This window comes from Parasteatoda tepidariorum, chromosome 6 (assembly GCF_043381705.1).
Source record: "Parasteatoda tepidariorum isolate YZ-2023 chromosome 6, CAS_Ptep_4.0, whole genome shotgun sequence".
In the NCBI taxonomy this organism is placed as follows: Eukaryota; Metazoa; Arthropoda; class Arachnida; order Araneae; family Theridiidae; genus Parasteatoda; species Parasteatoda tepidariorum.
This window is the reverse complement of record NC_092209.1, coordinates 46371231-46391118: the sequence shown is the minus strand read 5'-3', so window position 1 is coordinate 46391118 and position 19888 is coordinate 46371231. Positions and strand designations below refer to the sequence as shown.

Sequence of the window (19888 nt, the reverse complement as noted above, 5' to 3'; positions counted from 1 at the left end):
TATATATATATATATATATATATATTTATATATATATAAGCGAATTTTTAAAAATCAGCTAATATGAATTAGATAATGCATTAATTTTAAATCCTAGTTTCTAATGTCAACTGTCCCAACAAGACCGCCTTAAATTGTGATTAGTCCTACATGCTCTTGAATCTGAACACTGCAGCGTACAATATCTGTTTCCAAAGCTTTGGCGCTCATGGAATTATCCACATCATTTTATTTACTGTATTCTAAAATAATAAATCTTTGACAATGTAACTATCTTTTGTCACTTTTTCCTCTGCTAGTAGCATAAATGTTTTAAATTTATTGTTTTAATAGTCACAACGTTTTTTATTGTTAAGATCAAATTACGTTTTTCTATTTTTTATAAACATTTCTTTTTTTTAAAAGAATCTAACCAAAGAAATTGACTTGCAATTTCCTTTCTTCCATCTGTTACTCTTCCTGTTTTCATGATAACTTAATTTAGCGACTTATAATTTAATATTTTATGAAATATTAAGTTTTATATTAGTATCATTATTTTTATTACTATATTTCAGTGCTTTTGGAAGAGCATTTAAAATTTATCTAAACTGTCAGCCTTCCCCGTACCTTTTCCAATCAGTTTCTCACCATTTATTAAGTTTAACTTCCCTCTATATTTTATCAAAAAGCATTTTTAGTGATTTGCAGTTTAAACTTGACTTGATTGGGAATTTTTTATTATTTCAGTTAACTTATTTTTTTTCATTTAAACTCTTTTGAACATTAGTAACAGAAGGAAACAAAATGCAAATTCAAGTGCATGTTTTATTATTTTTATTTTAAGTTCAAAATCAAAACATACACTGCTGTTTTAATCTCGACAAGTATCATTCCAACTGCAGCTGAAATTTTTACAAATAATAATTCAAACATTTAATTTTTTAAGAAATGTTTTTTCTTCTAAATGTATATATATTCTGAAAAACGGCCCATATATTATCAACATATTTTTACCGTACGAAGATGGGACGGTAAACACAAAGTTTAACTTCGAAGGAATTCTTTGCCAGGGAATTAAAGAAAAATAAAAAATGGTAAGTATTATTAAAGTTTTATTAGTGTATTCATACACTAATAAAAGTATTGTCAAAACTACCAGAATCTGGCAAAATTTACTATGTTTCTGGCTCTATGGGAATAACAAAAAGCTAGGTACTTTTTAAGAAAGTGTTTTGTAATGATTTTGGTAAAACTAAATATAAAATAGAGTATAGGAGAAATTTCTGTAAGTGTAGAAAAATTTAGTAGTTTCATTATGATACCTTGAAGCACAGCATAAAAACCAATTATTAGGTAGAATTTACTTTTCAGTTTTGTATATTTTACTGAATGTTTAATAAGAGCTGCAATTTAAAAAGAAGGATTTCCGGGTAAAACCGTTGCCAAATCAACAGAAAAGTTACCATATGAAAAGTTTATAAATATTATACATTTTGGTTTCATCACCTGAATCAAGGGTTTTTTCACCAAAAATGTCTTTGCTAAACAACACGGATATTTTACTTAAATTTGTTACGCGGCTTTTAATAAAAATTTAATATTATGTACATTCAATTAACATTTATTTCATTTAAATAATATTTTACTCCAAAACCCAAAATTTGAACGAAATTAGTCCTATTGTTCCAGAAAATAACTTTAAAACGCTCCATAAAAAGTTTTAGCTTAAAAATAGTATTTTTAATTAGCATTTACTATGTAATAATAATAATAATCCATAACCAGAATAAATTAATAAATAGGAAAAGTTTGAGAACTACACTGTAAAATTTCCCGGATTAAATTATGGTAAAAAGTACTGACACTCAGAGTGTCGGTACTTTTTACTGCAAAATTCATTATTACCAAAACGCATTGCGGAACAAAACGTCTGATATATCATATTTTCTATAGTAATAATTACCATAAAATTACTAAGTTTCTCTAATTAAGGGAATATTACAATAAAAATTTTGGTATAATATTTTACGTTAGAAATGTATTTTACCGATGATGCACCCAAAGTGCTGGTACTTTCTTTATGCCGTTACTTGATCTGGAATTTTTTATAGTGTGTACTCAACCTATTAAATTTAACACTTTTGAGTTTTAGCATAAAATACTAGCATAATGTAGAAATGCATTAACCTTCATATGCCAACGTTATCTAGTGTCGTTTCTTTTTAATTAATTTACTGGCAAATTGCAGTGCTCCTGTTTTGCCTTTACAAATCAAATAATGTTCATATGCAAAAATTATTTAAATTTTTGTTTGTTTAAAATCCAAGTTTTTAGTTGAAAATACACATATTTTTAACAAATAAATCTTTTTTACTGACTCACTCTAAAAATATTATAATAAAAATTACAGCATAATATTTTACGGTCAAAATTAATTTTACGGATGATGCATCAAAAGAGCCGGTACCTTATACCGTAATTTGATATGAAATTTTTAACAATATACTAAATCAATTCTTTTTTTAAAGATTTTTGCGTTTTAGTATAAAGGAGTAATATAATTCAGAAATGCTAATCACCTTCATATCCTAAAGTTACCTAGTGCCGTCGCGTTTTAGTTAATTTACTGGAAAAACTTCAGTGGTCCTGTTCTGCTTTTGCAATTTCAAGTTCATATGTAAAATTTATTTAATTTTTTGTCAGTTGAAAATCCAACTTTTTAGTTGAAAATGCACAACTTTTTATTAAATTAGTAATTTTATCAATAGATACTGATTAAAAGATACATTTTTAGTAATAATATAGTTGTTTTTAATGTATAGTTTTCGTAATTACATTATAAATTTCATAATAAGGCAGTTATTTTATCCCATATTATAGTAGCTAAATATTCAACATCAAAGTATGAAACTAAAGGGTTTTAAATATCATTTATTTGTTAACAATGTTTATCTACTTTGAAAAATTATTAAAAATGACAATTTTTAAAAGCTGCTATGGAAATAATACCAAATAACAATAAAATAGAATCCTTAATTTTATTTAAGTGATAAATTATTAAATATCTACTTACTTATGGTGTGGATATTTTTTCGATTTCAAACAAAAAGAGAACTGTCAGCACTAAAAACATCTACTTTATCTCTACGACTTTTTATTGCATGATATCATCCACCATCCATCGCCGGTGGGGTCTCTGTTCCACTGGGTGCAAAATCTGTCAAACGATCACTTTTCAAAAAATTCTATCTCAGAATTTATCACTCACACTGCGGCCTAACCAAACCAACAAAGCAGACGATTATATTCAGTCTGCAAACAACAACATCTAACGATTGTATTCTCTGTGAGTGACATTCCATTTTCTTTCAGCGTTTAAAAAAAAGTGCCATGGGGTGACTATAGAACGTTTTTCTTTCCTTCTTTTATTCTTCCGTCAATCTTCTAAGCATTATTCCGGGACAGAGCCTTTCGACCCCCGTTTTCTCCTGGTTCTGGGATTACTATTTCTCGGGATCGAGAGAGATGAGTGTTATCACGTGAGCGCAGGAAAACCTGCGCCTATTCCGGATTTTCGTGAAGCAATCGATTTTTTGTTTTGGTCAAGAGAAAGGGAGAGAGTTGACATTTTATGTGGTGGGCCTTTCTCCTCCCCTTCTTTTAAAGAATCAAAAGTGGATAAAGCATTTGTCAGCAAAGAGAATAATGCAAACTATAATCTTATTCTGAGAAGTACATATAAAGATCGGAACTTGAAATCATCTGAAAAAAAAAGACGATAATGTCATATATTTACAAAAAAAAAAATTTCTAGATTCTGGAATTTGTAACAAATGGGGACTTTATTTCATCGTTGATATATATTATATCATTGATTCAAAAGTAATTATTTTAAGTTCAAGTTAGTTTTCCAATACATATGTTAATGCTGGAAAAATAAATATTTTTATTGTTAATTTATGCTACAGTGAGAAAAAATGTATGGTCATAACATAATTACCAGATATGGTAAAATTTACCGTGTTTCTGTTTCTGTGGGAAGTAATCTCATTCTCAGTTACTCTCTCCGTAATTTTTTACTGAAGTGTAATAACTTTAAGGTAATAACTTAAAGTAATAACTTTAGTCAAATTAACAATATAATGTGGCTTTATAATATGGGATAAAATTTTGTAATTTGATCAAAAAAAATTTCATGACACCTTAGAGCATGGCATAAAAACCATGTATTCGGTTAAATTTACTTTCCAATATTGTATTTTTTATAATAAACTATAATTTTTAAAATCAAACTATAATTTTTTAAACCAAAAAACCTGTTTAACGAGATTTAAAAAAAAAAAAAAACGACAGGGTTGGGTTATTTTAGGATCCACCCTATTGTTTGATGTGTAAAAAAGTATTTTTTTAAGTACCAACTATTATCATATTTAGAGAAGATGGAAAAGATTTATGTCAAGATCAAGATTGAAGAGTCATATCATGAAAAATGACGACCAAGTCATATGTTTGATCAAGCCTTGTCTTAAACAGGGTATCCGCACTACGGCCCACGAACCAAAACGAATCAACAATCATCCACCTTCCGAAACAGGCATTGTGGCGTAACTACCACTACAATTATTAAACATCAATTCACTAGTATATAAGACATTCAAACTTGAGTCAATCTGGAGGAACCTTTTGATAGGTGAAAGTTGGCATATTCAGAAACACCTCTCCCCACATTGGTGACTTACGGGCGGGATATGATCACGACTACTTCGATGTATGGTCCACATTGAACAGTTGACTTGCTATTTATGACTGCATCATAGTCCACCGCGCAGTGTTGCTTCTCAGTCTCATTTACACATATATAAGGTTCCCGCACACAATCAAATGCTATTTGCAGCACAGGAAAGATCACACAGACAACCATGAACTTAATACAGCTCTTATGGCTAGAACTCAAAAACCAGGTGACCTTAATCCAGCTCTCCCGGTCTTTCAATACAGCAACTATTGGTATCCGCTCATTGAATTCTATCCGTGATAAAATTCTGGTGGGGGAGTATTGTGGTGTAGCTACCACTACAATTATTAAACATCAATTCACTAATATGCAAACTTGAGTCAATGTTGATGTACCTTTTGATAGATGAAGGTTGGCATTATCTAATGGTCTTTCCCTGCAGCAAAACATGCCAGATTTCTAACTCACTAAAGTATTTTTTAATCGTGTTCTTAAATTTAATACTGCAAAATAAATAGTGAAAAATACACAATAACTGATATAGATAAGTGAAGTGAACATTTTAATTGACACCAAATGGCAGCAAATAGATGCACCAAATGGCAACGCTTTGCACCTCAAAAATCTAACGAATTCCTTCAGTCACAAACTACTCCATCAGAGCTTCATCCTTCTAGTACAAATAACAATCTTACTGTTATGAATCTGGTTTCAGTATCCAGTGTGTCCCTTGTTTCAGTTCAATCAAAAATCGAATCGTCAATTCCACCTTTCTTACCTTTTCGTTGTGAGTCTTTGATTTGTTCAAACAGGTTCCTTTTTGTGAGCTTATTAGGATTAACTTCGTGAAGAATTAACAATGGGTTTCGTTCTTCGAGCATCTTGCATACTCTGTTGCAAGTTAAGAAAAAACTATTATCCCTATGGAGAAAGAGAGAGCCTGTTTGCATCTAAGTGCACAATAAATGGATGCCAAGCTCCCACCGCGATCGTATATTAACATCGTCAACTCTTGAAACGACGTTGCACAGCCTTCTTTTTGCTTGTTTCTTAAATCTTGTGAAATAACGAAAACAAAACTCATTGAATAAACAATTAAAAAGTTAAAAAATTAATAAAAATGGTACCTAAAAATCGTAACAAATATACACCTTTCTGTTCGCTTTTTAAGAAAAGGACGTAAGAATAATAAATGTTTCTTTCGAACGATTTTCTTCGACAGCGAAACAAAACTTTTTATCTCGTGTTTGATTTGTTAAGGGCATGTCAGCTTAAGATGCGACATTTTTAATAGTCCAATCAAATCCAATGCGTTTGCAACGTCCAAATAGTTGTTTCTCTTTCAAGAAAGAATGTTCTCCTTATTTATCGAAATATGTCGCCAAGTCTAGGATTCCGGTAAGACTACGAAACGATAACCGATTTAAAAAAAAATTTAAAAAAACTATGATATATATCGTAAAAGATAGCACGAATCAAATTTCTACCTGACGTATTCAACTTTTAAAAACTTTTATACTGTTTTGAAGTATTTGTATAATTTGATAATGAAATGAAATGGAACTATATGCGGTCGCGGATGATTACTTAAATCCTATAACGCAATGGTCTTTTCTTAACTTGCAGCGATGCATAGACCTTAAATAACGAGTTCAATCTTCATCTTCCATAGGTGTTGTTTTTTCTCGATTTCAATTAAGATTCCGCGCGTTTATGAATCGGTTTAAGTCACTTCACACCAATGCCGAGAGTCGCGGGATTTATCTTTTGAGTAAATTTATTATATGGGTCTCATCAGAGGTCCATCTACCGTTGAGGGAATCAAAATGACTTCCTCAGGTGAAGGGTCGCAATTTTTGTAGCCTAGACTTTACTTCTTACTATATATAAAAACTAACAATAGAAGCTTGAAGGCCCGTGTTTTAAATTATCTTAGGTTTTTACAAAACAAAATTAAATGCATGCAACTTGCCCTATTTCTTAAATTAATAAAATTTGTACTGTCTCAAAGATAAATAAACATCTCATTTGATGGTTGCTATCGAAACGAAAATTTGCTCTTATTTCAAATTTATATGGAGTCGCGGATATACTTAGCTTGTAATACTTAGCTATGTATTGAACAAATGAATCCAAGTGCATTAACAGGGAGAGGCGAGTGAATCACAATGCCTAGTAAAATGTTTAAATAAGAATTTAATTCTTTAAATTTTTCATATTTACCGCATAGAACAAAATTTACCGCAGGAACAAAAATATTTTGTTGACTTTAATAAGTTTGGTTATCTATTGAAATTTATTACTTTTTATTTTAGCACTAATTGATTGAATGTTGAATTTAATAGGACTCACGATCCAAAGCAGGCCTTGTGGCGACAAACAGTGCGTTAAAACATTTGCAAAAGGCAAAGTGTTCATGCAAAAATTTATCTTCATCAAACTCCCTATTAGCATTCTAATAAAAAACGAAAACAAAAAAAACATGTGCACTAGGAGTCTTGAGTTAACATTTAAGTGTGGAAATATTATTAGTATTGGATAACTCATTATTAAGGCGAATTATATTGAAAGTGCGTATCTAGTTTGATTTTCGGTTGGAAAAACTGAATTGAGAGCCAATTATTAAAAATAGCTTCCATTCTCATGGGACATGCGTACTGAGTTTTATTCAATTAACTAATGTCAATGCGATTCCCCTATATATTGAATTTTTTGGTTTTAATGACGTTTTCATTTTTTATTTTTGGTTAAATATTAGTTTTTGTCCTAAAATGTGAATGTTCTTTTCACTTCCTTTTTAACGAAAATTCCGCAGAATTCTAATATTGAATATTAACGACGGTATATACTATGAATAAATATATATGATAACACTGTGAAATATTTTTTCTTCAGTTGCGTGGTTTTTTAATGGATCTTAGATATTTTCGAGTCGCTGATTTCAAACCTGTGATCACTTTCTCTCTACAAGCTACAGTTTTAAGCAATTTAATAATATATTCCGAATCAAAATTTTTTTAAATTTTAAGAATGAACATTAAGTACCCACGCTATCAATAAATGAACACTAAGTGCCTCACTTCTCTGCTACGTGGGGAGTAGTAGGAAGAAGGGGATGATACATTTCAGTTTATGATGCGATACGTAAAAGTCATACGTTTTTATCTTAAGTTTCAAAGGAATTTGAGTTTTGTTCAAAGAAGCAGACATGTGTTTGCATATGTACATAAATTTATACGTTCCTTATAAACTTAACAAAAGAACAAAGGACAGCAGAAAATAAATTGTCGTAAAATGAATAACAATTAAAAATAAACCGAATCAATAATATCATTTTGAAAAAAAATATGTAACTTGACGAACAAAATTAATTCCTACTCTCGATTTAGGTAAGAAATAGCACTTGTATAAATTAAATAAAAAAATTTCACCGGTGTTATTTTTAATTTGTTAATAGTTTTCTTTTATAATTTGTCTTTGCGATGTTTAATTATTCGAAGAATTTCATATTTTATGAAACTGAAAGGAAAACATGATAGCATACAAAAAGGAAGACACTTTAATAACTCGTGGTCTAATGATTAGATTTTCACATACTAGAACTCAATCTTATTGATTCGAGAAATATATCTTATGTTTTCTAATTAACTTGTAGAGGCAATGATTTAAAATACGAAATCAGACACAAAAATGTAGTTGCTCTGAACAAATATGCATACCCCCCCCCCAACAGATTTGGATTCTTAATTTAAATATAAGGAAATAGCAGCTTTGAATATATGGTACCGATAGTTAAGACAGAAGAGTTATCAAAAGTTTGGATCCACAAATTTTAGTTTCACTTTTTGAGTATTTCGCCTTATATCGAGAACGTTTAAAACGAATCAAAAGCTTTTTGTACACAATTATAAAATGCGTTCATCCAAAAATAGCACAATTCAAAAAAATTTATTTTTAAAAATTGATACAGTTAACATTTTTTTCCAATTTAATTTACTAATGGTGAGTAGGGTTTTCCATTGTAAGGTAAGCAAATTTTTCCATTAATTTAATCTAGATTATTTCAAATAACAAAATCCATATTTTTAACATCACAAACCCATATTGGTCGAAAAAAAGAATGTTTATTCAAGGCAACTGTTAGATTAACACGTTGAATGCCAAGGTAATTTCACATGGCTTGCCCGTCTGGCCAAAATGATTTTCTCAGTATGTATTGCATTAATTTCTTCAAACCATTTTAGTAACGGTAATAATATAAAAAAATTAAAAACATTAAAAATTTACTCGAATTATGTGTTTTTAATAATTTTTGCTTCGCCTGTCACCGGTAACCCCCGTGGCTCTATGAGCAAACTCAGTCTCTGTCACCGGTGACCCCCAGAGAATTCAACGCTTTGAAGTATTGCCACCACTTATTAATTAGCTATATAAAGATAGACATTTTAACCATTAAATAATAAGTATGTAAGCCTTAAGATTCTGAGTAAAAGGTAAATCAGATTATTAGATCAAAAGTTATTAAGGTGTTCAATTTTTTTTCGTGTACTGTGTATTCTGTGATGGTTTTATACAGAGTTATAGAGATGGAGTCTAAAAGCCTTGTTATTATGTGCACATTTTTTTGACTGAGACCGAAAAGGAATATTAAAGGCGATGATGATAGAACATCCTGGGTGTTAAAACTAATCCCTTTTGGAGCTTTATATAAGCTCCCTCCAATCATTTTTGAGCTTTCATGACCAAGATAGATTTTCGATTCCAGACATAGTTGATTATAGTAATTCATTTGTTTATTATTTTCTTTTCTTTCTTTCTTTCTTTCTTTCACGTCTAAAAATTATTCAAATTTATTCATATTTTTGCGCCAGTGTTCACTGTAAAATATTAAACAATTTTGTTCTTGAATCAAATTTTGTTATCGTAAGCTCAGGAAACAAGTTCACGAGAATATTTTTTGTCGCGTTCTTCAAAGCTAAGCTTTAGGGTTTAAGCTACCTTCAATATTATTGTTTCTTTTATTTTTTATTATTCCCTTTGTTGCTTTTCACTTCCTTTTTATATTTTTTAAAGAGCCAAGCTATTTTCGATACATCAATTGTAAATAGCTGGAACTGTAATGGAACTGTAATGAGTGTGCACATGCAAAATGAATTCGAAATACTTTATAACGTATAATAAGTTCAACATAACAAAAGGCTCTAATTGGTCTATTAAGTCAAAAAAAAAATTTATGCAGATGAAATGCTAAACAGGAAACCAATAGCAGTAAAAGAATTTAAGTCCAAATATCTTGAAAAATGTAAGAATAGAAATTAAACGCAAAGTAGTATGATCCATTAATGCTTAATATTTTAATAAAATTCTTCTAAACATCGTCTAAGCTTTTTGAAGATTATTTATCTTCAATGACTCGCAAAAAATAATTGCTCAAAACAGATTAAAAAAATGTTTGTTCATCTTCTGTTACATCGAAAAATTATTTAAATTTATTCACATTTTTTTGTTCGCTATAAGAAATTTCGTTCTTGAATGAAATTTCGTTCATGTAAGCTGACGAAGCAGACAATTCATAATTTTTTAATTCTTTTTTTATTTTGCGTTTTTCCTAGTTGAGCTTTATGTTCAAGTTGTCTTCACTTTATTTGAGCACAAAAAGTAAAACTACCATCTTAATGATAAAAACTAGCCTTACTTGTTTTTTCTTCACTTTTGCAGCACGAAACATAGCTTTATCTTGACAGTTAACCCTAATCTTCTTTTAATTTTGATGGTTTTACTTTAGATCATATAAAGATATTTTTAATTAAATAACTATCACTTGATTTTAATTTTTCATCGTTGTCATGCGATAACAATTTAAATAAAAAATATCTTCGATTAAAATTCTTTTTTAAATTTTGATTCTTGAGTTTTGCAAATAGATTTTATATAATGAATATATAGCTGTGTTTTTTAAATATTTTAATATAATGCTATTTTGTTTTGTATTTGCAAATAAATCTTCTAAAATTTAAATTCGTTCTTTTAGAGATATTTATGTAAGAATTAATCAACATATTAATCAAAACTGCTGTTTAAATAATATTTTTTTTCAGACATTATATATACATTAAAAACCCTGTTAAAAATTTTGTTTCTGAATTTAAAAATTATGGGCCAGAAATAAAAAGTTCGCTTTTTTGATTATTTTATCTTATTTTATAACCGTCGTTGAACAGCCGACCCAATTTTATGGGTTTAAGACTACTAATGATCAACTCCGCAGCCTTATAATTTTGCACCGAATCCAGAAGACCCAACTCCTGGATCGAATATTGGGAGAAATTTGCCTTCGTGGAGGACTTTTCGATGGAGCTAACCCGCATTTGCGTTGCATGAAAAGGATGATTGCGAGAACCTCCCACGGTTAGCCTGACGGCAAGGGAACTCCAACCCACGATCCGTCTACCACTGAGGATATTTCACGTCACCACTGTGGTCGGTGCAAGCAGGATGCAGAATTTGTATCGACAGCGATTCGAACCCGGTTCGCCTAATTGGAAGGCAAATGCTCTATTCCCTGAGCCATCGCTGCTCTTGTTTGATTATTTGTGATAATTACTTGGACATGGAAATCTAAAAATGAAGATGTAATTCAGCGTTTGCATGTTTTGAAAAATAAATTTTTTAAATTAGCTACAAAGCAGTAACCGAATGGTCAAAATTAGATTGTTTACATATTTTAATTTTGAAGTGTACAAAATGTTTCAAATGTTAATTTTGCATGATTTTTTTTGACGAGTAACTTGTTGCAACTAATTTTAAAATTAGAAATGATTTAAATATACTAGGTATTATAACAGTTTATCTTAACTTTTGCCAAATTTTACATATCATCAATTGGGGTCATTTTATCTATCGGGGTAACTTGCCCATTCGTCAAAGCTACTGAATGCCACATTCACACATTTGAGAGCCACAATCACACATTTGAGAGCATCAACCGCATTAGAGAGCCACAATCACACATTAGAGAGTCACAATCACACATTGGAGAGCTCGTAGGAAATTAGAACTGTATGTTGTAATGTAAGCAAGATTGAGGCAAAAGTGTTTTCTTTTAGTGATATCTGATCAGTATAAAAATAATTAATTTGTATATTCAATGTTGAGCAAGCGACTTGAGTACCTTGGCAATTTTGATAAGTGAAGCGAATATCAATACCTGGTAAGTTTTTAATAGTATTATTACCATTTGTGTTTAACAATTTGAGGGAAATGATTATGGATATTTTGCAGGGTAAATCAATCAATGGATGTTAGGTAGGAAATGTCTCAATCATTGTGATAATTTAACGTTATTATCACGGTTAATAAACTGCAAACTTTATTTGCGATGTATGCTATAGCATTAATTACAGATCAAGTATTTTTATTATCTAAAAAAATACTTACATGGTGGAATTTACTTAATTAAATTCCTCAATCAAAACATTAATCACGTGCACAAAAGACTCGGAAAAAACAACTCCTTTTAATAAAGATATTTTTTGCGCAGTTTTTTTTTCAATTAAGGAAAATTTAGATAAACAACCGCTATTTATCACAAGAAGAAAAAAAAGCTGTTATTGAAATTAGAAGAAAAAATACGAGACATTAGATTATTTGCATAGAATTAAAATATTTAATGCTTGCGAGATTATAAAAGGAATTTGTGATCATTAAGATAATAATCAGATTTTCTTAGCAGCTCGGTTGGAATTCTTTTTAATACTAAGTACACCCATAATTTTCTTTAAAAAAAGAAAATATTTTAACATAAATACTTTTTTATACATGTTTGTTATTTTTTAGCTAATTTTGTTTTCGAAAGAGCTTTAAAAAGGTAAAATGGATAAGCAATAATATATTAATGAAAAGGAAAATGCAGCAAAACTCGTTAATGACTCATGAGAATAATTTTTCTGAAAAATGTTCCATTCCATTAATGTTTTCCTTTTATATTTTTAAAACTCTTATATTTTAATGATAGCGGAATATCCGTTCTTTGTACGGGGTAAAAAAAAATATGCATCAATAAATCAGTACTAAGCAACACTACAAAATCGTGGACTATGATATAAATGTAAGACAAATACCGACACAAATAGCAAAACTAAAATAATTCCGATGTTTTTTCTTTATTTGGTATTATTAGTTGCCTTTCTCGGTTGCTTTACCTTATTAAATTAAGCAAAATGCGTATTTTATGCTCGAGGTAATTCAAGATTTACCACAATTAAACTGCTTTTTCCGCTGCTTTTATATCTTCGAGGGGCTGTTCAAAATCCATAATAAAAAATGTACAGTATTGGTGCTGCTATAATCGACATAAAATTTACTTATAAAATACTTTGTACCTACATAATGGTATATTTTGTACCTGTTAAAACTATACCATTTACCATGATACCAGTGGTACCTATTACCAAAATTAAGCATAATCAGTGTCATTAATAATATGGCGACTCTTTACCATCCCCCAAATAAATTTTTTTTACTAATTTTGCTTTTTTGGCCATAGCTTCTTTATATTTCAGTACCTATAAACAAAGCTAACTAAGCATTATTGATGTCAATAATAGTTAGCCGATTTTTTTTACACTCTCTTAAAAAAAAAAGTAACGTTTCTCCATTAATTTTGCCTTTTATCCCTATTATAGCTATTTTCATAGCTTATTTTTGTGCTTCAATTTGTAACTATTACCAAAATTAATTATAACTGTCTCAATAATAATATTGGTGTCTTTTTTATGTTTATCCTGATTGAATTAGTTCCATTTCTCCATTAATTTTGCTTTTCAGTGCAAAATTTGCATTTTTTCATTTCAATTACCATTGATTTTAAATTATTCAGTTTTATAGGCGCGTCTTGAAAGCATAACTATAAGCAAAATAAACATGTGGTTTTAGATAACGTTAGGAATACTAATTTGGGGACATAGTCCACTTCTGCCACTATCACTTTGATCATTCAGATTACCAAGCATAACGACTGAAAAATAATTAAGTATTACAGAACGGGCACTGAGAAACTTTTTTGACTTGAGCTTTAAGCTAGCAAATACCACTGATGTTATCTATAAAATATTTTATAAAACTGAATCGTCCATAAATTATTTTAAAACAATGGATTCCGTAAAGCCAATGGGAAAATTTAATTTTTTTAAATGTCTCTGGTTTAAAAATATAATTAAAAAATCAAAAATCGGACTTTGTAGTTTGTATACAATTGTATTCATTAGGTATTGTATTCAATGAGACCTTCATGCTTAATTTCGTATTTTTAGAGCTTACAGTATGCCTGCAACCCGGTATAAAGCCACACACATTTTTTTTAATTTAATATAATTATAAATCAAATGAATTTAAGCCTTAAGATCTAAAATCTTAAGTGCTAACTTTAAATAATAAAATAATTTTAATAAACTTTTATTAAAGTAAAATAATGTATATATTAATTTATGTACTTTTAAGAAAAATTTTAAGAAAAAAGTTAAATAAAATTAGAATAAAATTCTAGCAAAGATAAAACCACTAAGGCAAACACCTTAGCTAATGCCCCACGCATGCACATACAATAAATATTCATATATTTTATGATATTTTTTTAACTGGACTAAAATTTTATTGGGGACTGAAGTTTAAGCAAATTTTTCCCCCTTTCACTATTTTCGACCAGGCGCTTTAAATTAAGCGTGGTCGCATTTTTTTGGAAATTTACAGAGTCGTAGTCCCTTTTGCAACATATGATCTGTGAAAGTGCAGCATTTAGCACAACGATTCGAACTTCGGTCCAAGCATTGGTAAGCAAGGTCTTGACCAACACACCAACTCAACCCCTTAACCTCTAATTTCCAACATTACCATAAAATAAATATTTAAAAAACGTTAAGTTATTATTTTTTTTCTATTGTTGACTTGGCTAGAGAAGTGATGGTGTAATTTAACCAATACAAATTGGCGCGTGGCGGGTAACGACTTGATGCTCGCTTTACACGGAAAGAAGACCTATATAGATTGATCTAAGGAACTCCACTCTCCAGTCGTCTGGAGCATTGTCGGTGACTATTGTTATGATACGAAGTTTAAATATTTTATGTAGAGATGTGAGGAAAGTTCTTTGGACACGTGTTGACAGGTATCGGTAAGAAAAGTATCATAAGTTCTTTTTCTAAAATATGTTTTTTCTTGTTTTCATAGCAGCAGGCAACGCAAGACTCTGTGGAGGGAGAAGTTTAGTTCAAATGTTGCTGGTATATTGTTAAAAACTCCAGATCAAATTACGATATAAAGTACCGGCATTTTGGATGCATTATCCGTAAAATCCATTTTACTGCAAAATCCGTTTTACCGCAAAATCCGTTTTTGCTATAAGATATTATACCCTGTGATTTTGCAGTAATATTTATTTAATCAGAGTGATTCAATGATTTTACGGCAAATATTACTGTAAAATTTACGGTATATAAATTTTTTTGTTCCTTTATATGTAAAGCTAAAAATGAATTTTACGGTAAAAAGTAATGGCACCTTGAGTGCCAAGTTTTCACCGTAATTTGATCCGGAATTTTTTACAATGTACTTTGCTCCAGATAGCCAATTATCTTTGAAGACGGATTTTGAATTACATTTCCATTACTTAGCTCACGTCATTTTTTAAGAATCGCTTATTTTTGTCCTAAATTTATTTAAAAAGATTAATTCTGATCTTGGGTCGATGTGACTCTGGAAAAAAATTTCTTCGAATTTCCTGTTTTAAGAAAAAAAAATTTGTCTGCATAATTTAAAAAAGTTTTTTTAAAAAATGTGAAGAGCCCATTAGTCTAACATTTGAAATTGAAATTATTTCCACACTGAGAAAAAAGTATGGTCAAAACTATCAGAGTATGGTAAAATTTGCTGTGTTTCTGGTTCTATTGGAACACCAAAATCTCGGTAATTATTGCTGGAGCGGTTTGGTAATGATTTGGGTAAAATTAACAATAAAATATGGTTATATAGTATGTTATGAAATTTGGTAAATGTGATCAAATTTGGAGATTTTATCACGATATCATAAAGCATGGCATAAAAACCATTCATTTGGTCAAATTTACTTTTATTTTTTACAAAATGTAGGATAATCAAAACTGTAATTTCAAAAACAAGTATTTCCAATTAACTACAGCTATATGAATGGAAAATATAATAAATGAATGGTATAAATACCGTATATTTTAGATTTATAAACCAGAATTTTTTTTTTTTACAGGAAATGTTATAACCGTACAGTACAGGGATTTTACTAGAATTTTTTTCATCGCCTCGCGGATTATTATTTATTATTTTTTAATATTTTCCTAATTGAATTCTGTTTTAATTATTCAAAAATTTTAATCATCAAACTATCAATTGGACGTCAATGAAAATCCATTTATTTCTTAATAAAATAATTAAATGATTAACAAGGGAAATATATTTCAATAAAAAAAATTTCCCCGCTTTGCATAAATTCTCAATATATCTACACAAAAAAAAAAAAAATTCCCTATTACATTGAATCATACTTGTTTTCTCTCACTATCTTACTAATTATTGTACCTTGGTGTCTATTAACAGAATTTAAAAACTATTTTTCTTTTTATTTGACTTAATTTTAACGAAGTGTTGAATATAAAATGAAGAAAAATTGAACATTACAACCCAGAAACGAAAGAAATTTTTTTTAACGGAGGAAATGACCACTAATTTACTGAGTTCGCGAAACTAAATCAATTTATTCACGTACACTAATGAAAAAAATTCACAAATGCCTACTAATTTAAATGGAGAGAATATTTAGGGAGATAATTTAATGGCTGCCTCATTTTACTAAAACAAGAAGCAAAGTAAATAAATGAAAAAGGAATCTTTTAAACTTATTTCAATTCTTTTTTAATCTGGCGGAAAATTAGATTCAACTAGAGAATGGGGTAATGTCTTAAAATTTAACGAATACTCCTTTGTTTCAGATCAAATTAGTTTTCTTGAAAATAAAACGCTGAAAATAAAACATAAATCTAAGAACTGGTAAGAAAATAAAATAAAAATAAAGTTGTACAGGCTGTTATTTTTATAAATAAAATTGTCCCAACCATACGAAAAAAGCATAAAGATAATTTGAATAACATCAGTTTAATTTACAAATAAAGATTGAATACTGGAAATAATTTGGAAAAGTTTCACAAAAATTTGAACACGTTTTAGTATTACCCAAATAATTAATAAATAAAAAATATTTAAGATTTTATATAATACTGCTAATTTAAAAGTTAATGACTATTTCATGGTGATTATAAAAGTTCATGTTGCACACCTGGTTAATAAATTTTAAAAATTATAAATAAAAGAATTAAGATTAACAAAATTAGTTAATTTACAGTTCTTCATTAAGACTCAATTTCTTCGATTTTTGAGATTTATATCAAACTTTTAAAAACAATATTAAGACAAGACTGGTTTTAAAATAAAGTTTAATCATTATTCAAATTAATTTGCAACAATGAACACACTTATAAAAAATGTATAAAAAACACTGTATTTTATAATATCTTAAAATTGCAATTGTCGCTTTCATGTATTATTTGAGAAAAGTCAATTCAATAATAAAGTATTATTGAATATTTTTTATTAAATTTAACATTTTTTATTTAATTGTTCGCCTTTTTTAAATGGTGATAGAATAATAATATTTTTTTTTTGAAAGTCTGTAGTTTTTTTTCTTAAATTTATTTTTATTATTTTCTATATTCATCAATTTATTTTTGCTTCAATCATTTTAAAAAATATTATTATTAAATTTCTTATAACGCGTTAATAAAAACCAATTGTTATTTGATAAAATAATTAACTGATTATCTAGACATAATTATATTTCCTAAAAATGTTCACCGTTTTGCGTTATTTTTAATAATATTCATTTAAATAAATCTAATTTTCATTTTTTTTCCTTTGAATAAATTTAACGTTTTCTTACTCCTTATTGTATCGTGGCGACCAATAGCAAAATTTCAAAGTTTTTATTTTCTTTATTTGATTAATCTCGAACGAAGTGTTAAATTCATGATTTATAAACTAATTAAAGTTTAGTCTGGAGAAAATTAAAAATAATGGTGAAATCACTACGATTTTCATAAGTAAAATCATACCATTCATATGAAATAAGCGTAAAGAAATTTAAAAAGTTCTGCCATAATTTTCACTTGGTTATATTTGTAAGAGTTTCCCAAAAATATGGATATTTTCTACAATTACACAAATAGTTGATGAATAAAAAAAGATTTATATTTACAAGTTGATGCAATAAAAACTAAAAATTTTACAATGATTATGCAACTTCATATCATGTGAATGTGTGTTATTTTTTTAAATTATAAATGAATTATGATAATTAAAAAGGGAAATTTCAGTTCTTCATCAGGATTGACGCAGAACTATGAATTTATCTATTTAAGTGTTGAAATTTAAATTCAACTTTTAAACACAATATCCAGAGAAGACTAGCTTTGGAAAAAAAACTTACCATTATTTTTACAATAATGAATCAGTTTCTAAAATGTAACAGTATTTTATTATATCGTAAGATTACAATTTTTGCTATTATCTACTGATTTGAGAAAAGTCAATGCAACGATACAGGACAAAAAAACAATGAGTTTTTAGATTTGGATTTGATTGATTTACTTTTTCAGAAAACGGAAAAAAAATGATAAATTAAGAAAGTTTATTATTTGTTTACTTATTTTATATTTATTTATTTACTATTTTTTATAATCCTTGTATTGCTTTTGCTTTAATCATTTTTTTAAAATTTTAATCATTAAACAATTTAAAAACTATTTATTACTTAATAGATTAATTAATTGATTATCAAATTTCTATAAACTATTTATTACCTACTAATTAACTACTTATTACTCGATAAAATAAGTAACTGATTTATCGTGATTGATCGCGTTATTTTGTTAAATTATAAAAGAATTATGATGATAAAAAGGTAAATTTACAGTTCTTCTTCAGGGTTGACTTAGAACTATGAATTTATATATTTAAGTGTTAAAATTTAAATTCAACTTTTAAACACAATATCCAGAGGAAACTGACTTTGGAAAAAGCTTAACCATTATTTTTACAATAATGTGAATCTGTTTCTAAAATATAACCGTATTTTATTATAACGAAAGATTACAATTTTTGTTATTATCTACTGATTTGAGAAAAGTCAACGCAACGATACAGGGCAAAAAACAATGAGTAATAAGATTTGGATTTGATTGATCTACTTTTTTCAGAAAACGAAAAAAAAAATAATATATTAATCAAGTTTATTATTTGCTTACTTATTTTATATTTATTTATTTACTATTTTTTATAATCCTTGTAATTGCTTTAATCATTTTTTTTTTAAATTTTAATCATCAAACATTTTAAAAACTATTTATTACTTGATAAAATAATTAGTTGATTATCAAATTTCTATTAACTATTTATTAACTACTAATTAACTATTTAACTATTACTTGATAAAATAATTAATTGATTTCTCCGTTTTGCGTTATTATTATAATAATATATTTGAAATGGAAAAATTCATTTTTCATTCGAATATGCTTAGGATCTCTTTTTTTTTAAAAGAAAACTAATTATTGAATTTTAGCGACCAATATCTAACGAAGTGTTAAATATATAAAGAAGTAAACTTACTACAAACAACTATCGAGAGAGAATTTTTTTTAACGAATAAAACCCAATCTAATTAACAAGGCTCTCTAAACTCAATCAATTTATTCATATACATTGGTAAAAAAATTCTCGAACGCCTACGAATTTAAGTGCAGACAGATAAGAAAGATAATTTAAAAAACGGTCTCTTATTAAAGATGTAAAAAGGGAAGTGAGTTAATAAGAAATGAAACATTAAAACATAAGTCAATTTATTTAAAATGAAATATAAAAATAGAATTAACTTTAATATGGTGTAATTTTAAAATATTTTAGAGCTTAAAGAATATTAATTTCTTACACATACGGTTTCATTAAAGCTTATAAATCTAAAAATTATTCAATAGAAAATGAAATATAATGTTGAAATGGCTGTTATTTTTAAAAGCAAAATTATATTTGTATAGC

The 19888-nt window shown here is 28.0% G+C and overlaps 1 protein-coding gene across 1 annotated transcript in view; it reads right to left on the bottom strand.

Annotated features, from left to right (window-relative positions):
- LOC107451329 (uncharacterized) overlaps nt 1-3494 on the bottom strand; it is a 108626-nt gene extending 105132 nt beyond the window's left edge. The window contains exon 1 of the mRNA XM_071182327.1: nt 3056-3494. The gene's annotated coding sequence lies outside the window, so the exon portion shown is untranslated. The remainder of the gene's footprint in view (nt 1-3055) is intronic.
- Between the last annotated feature and the right edge of the window lie 16394 nt (nt 3495-19888).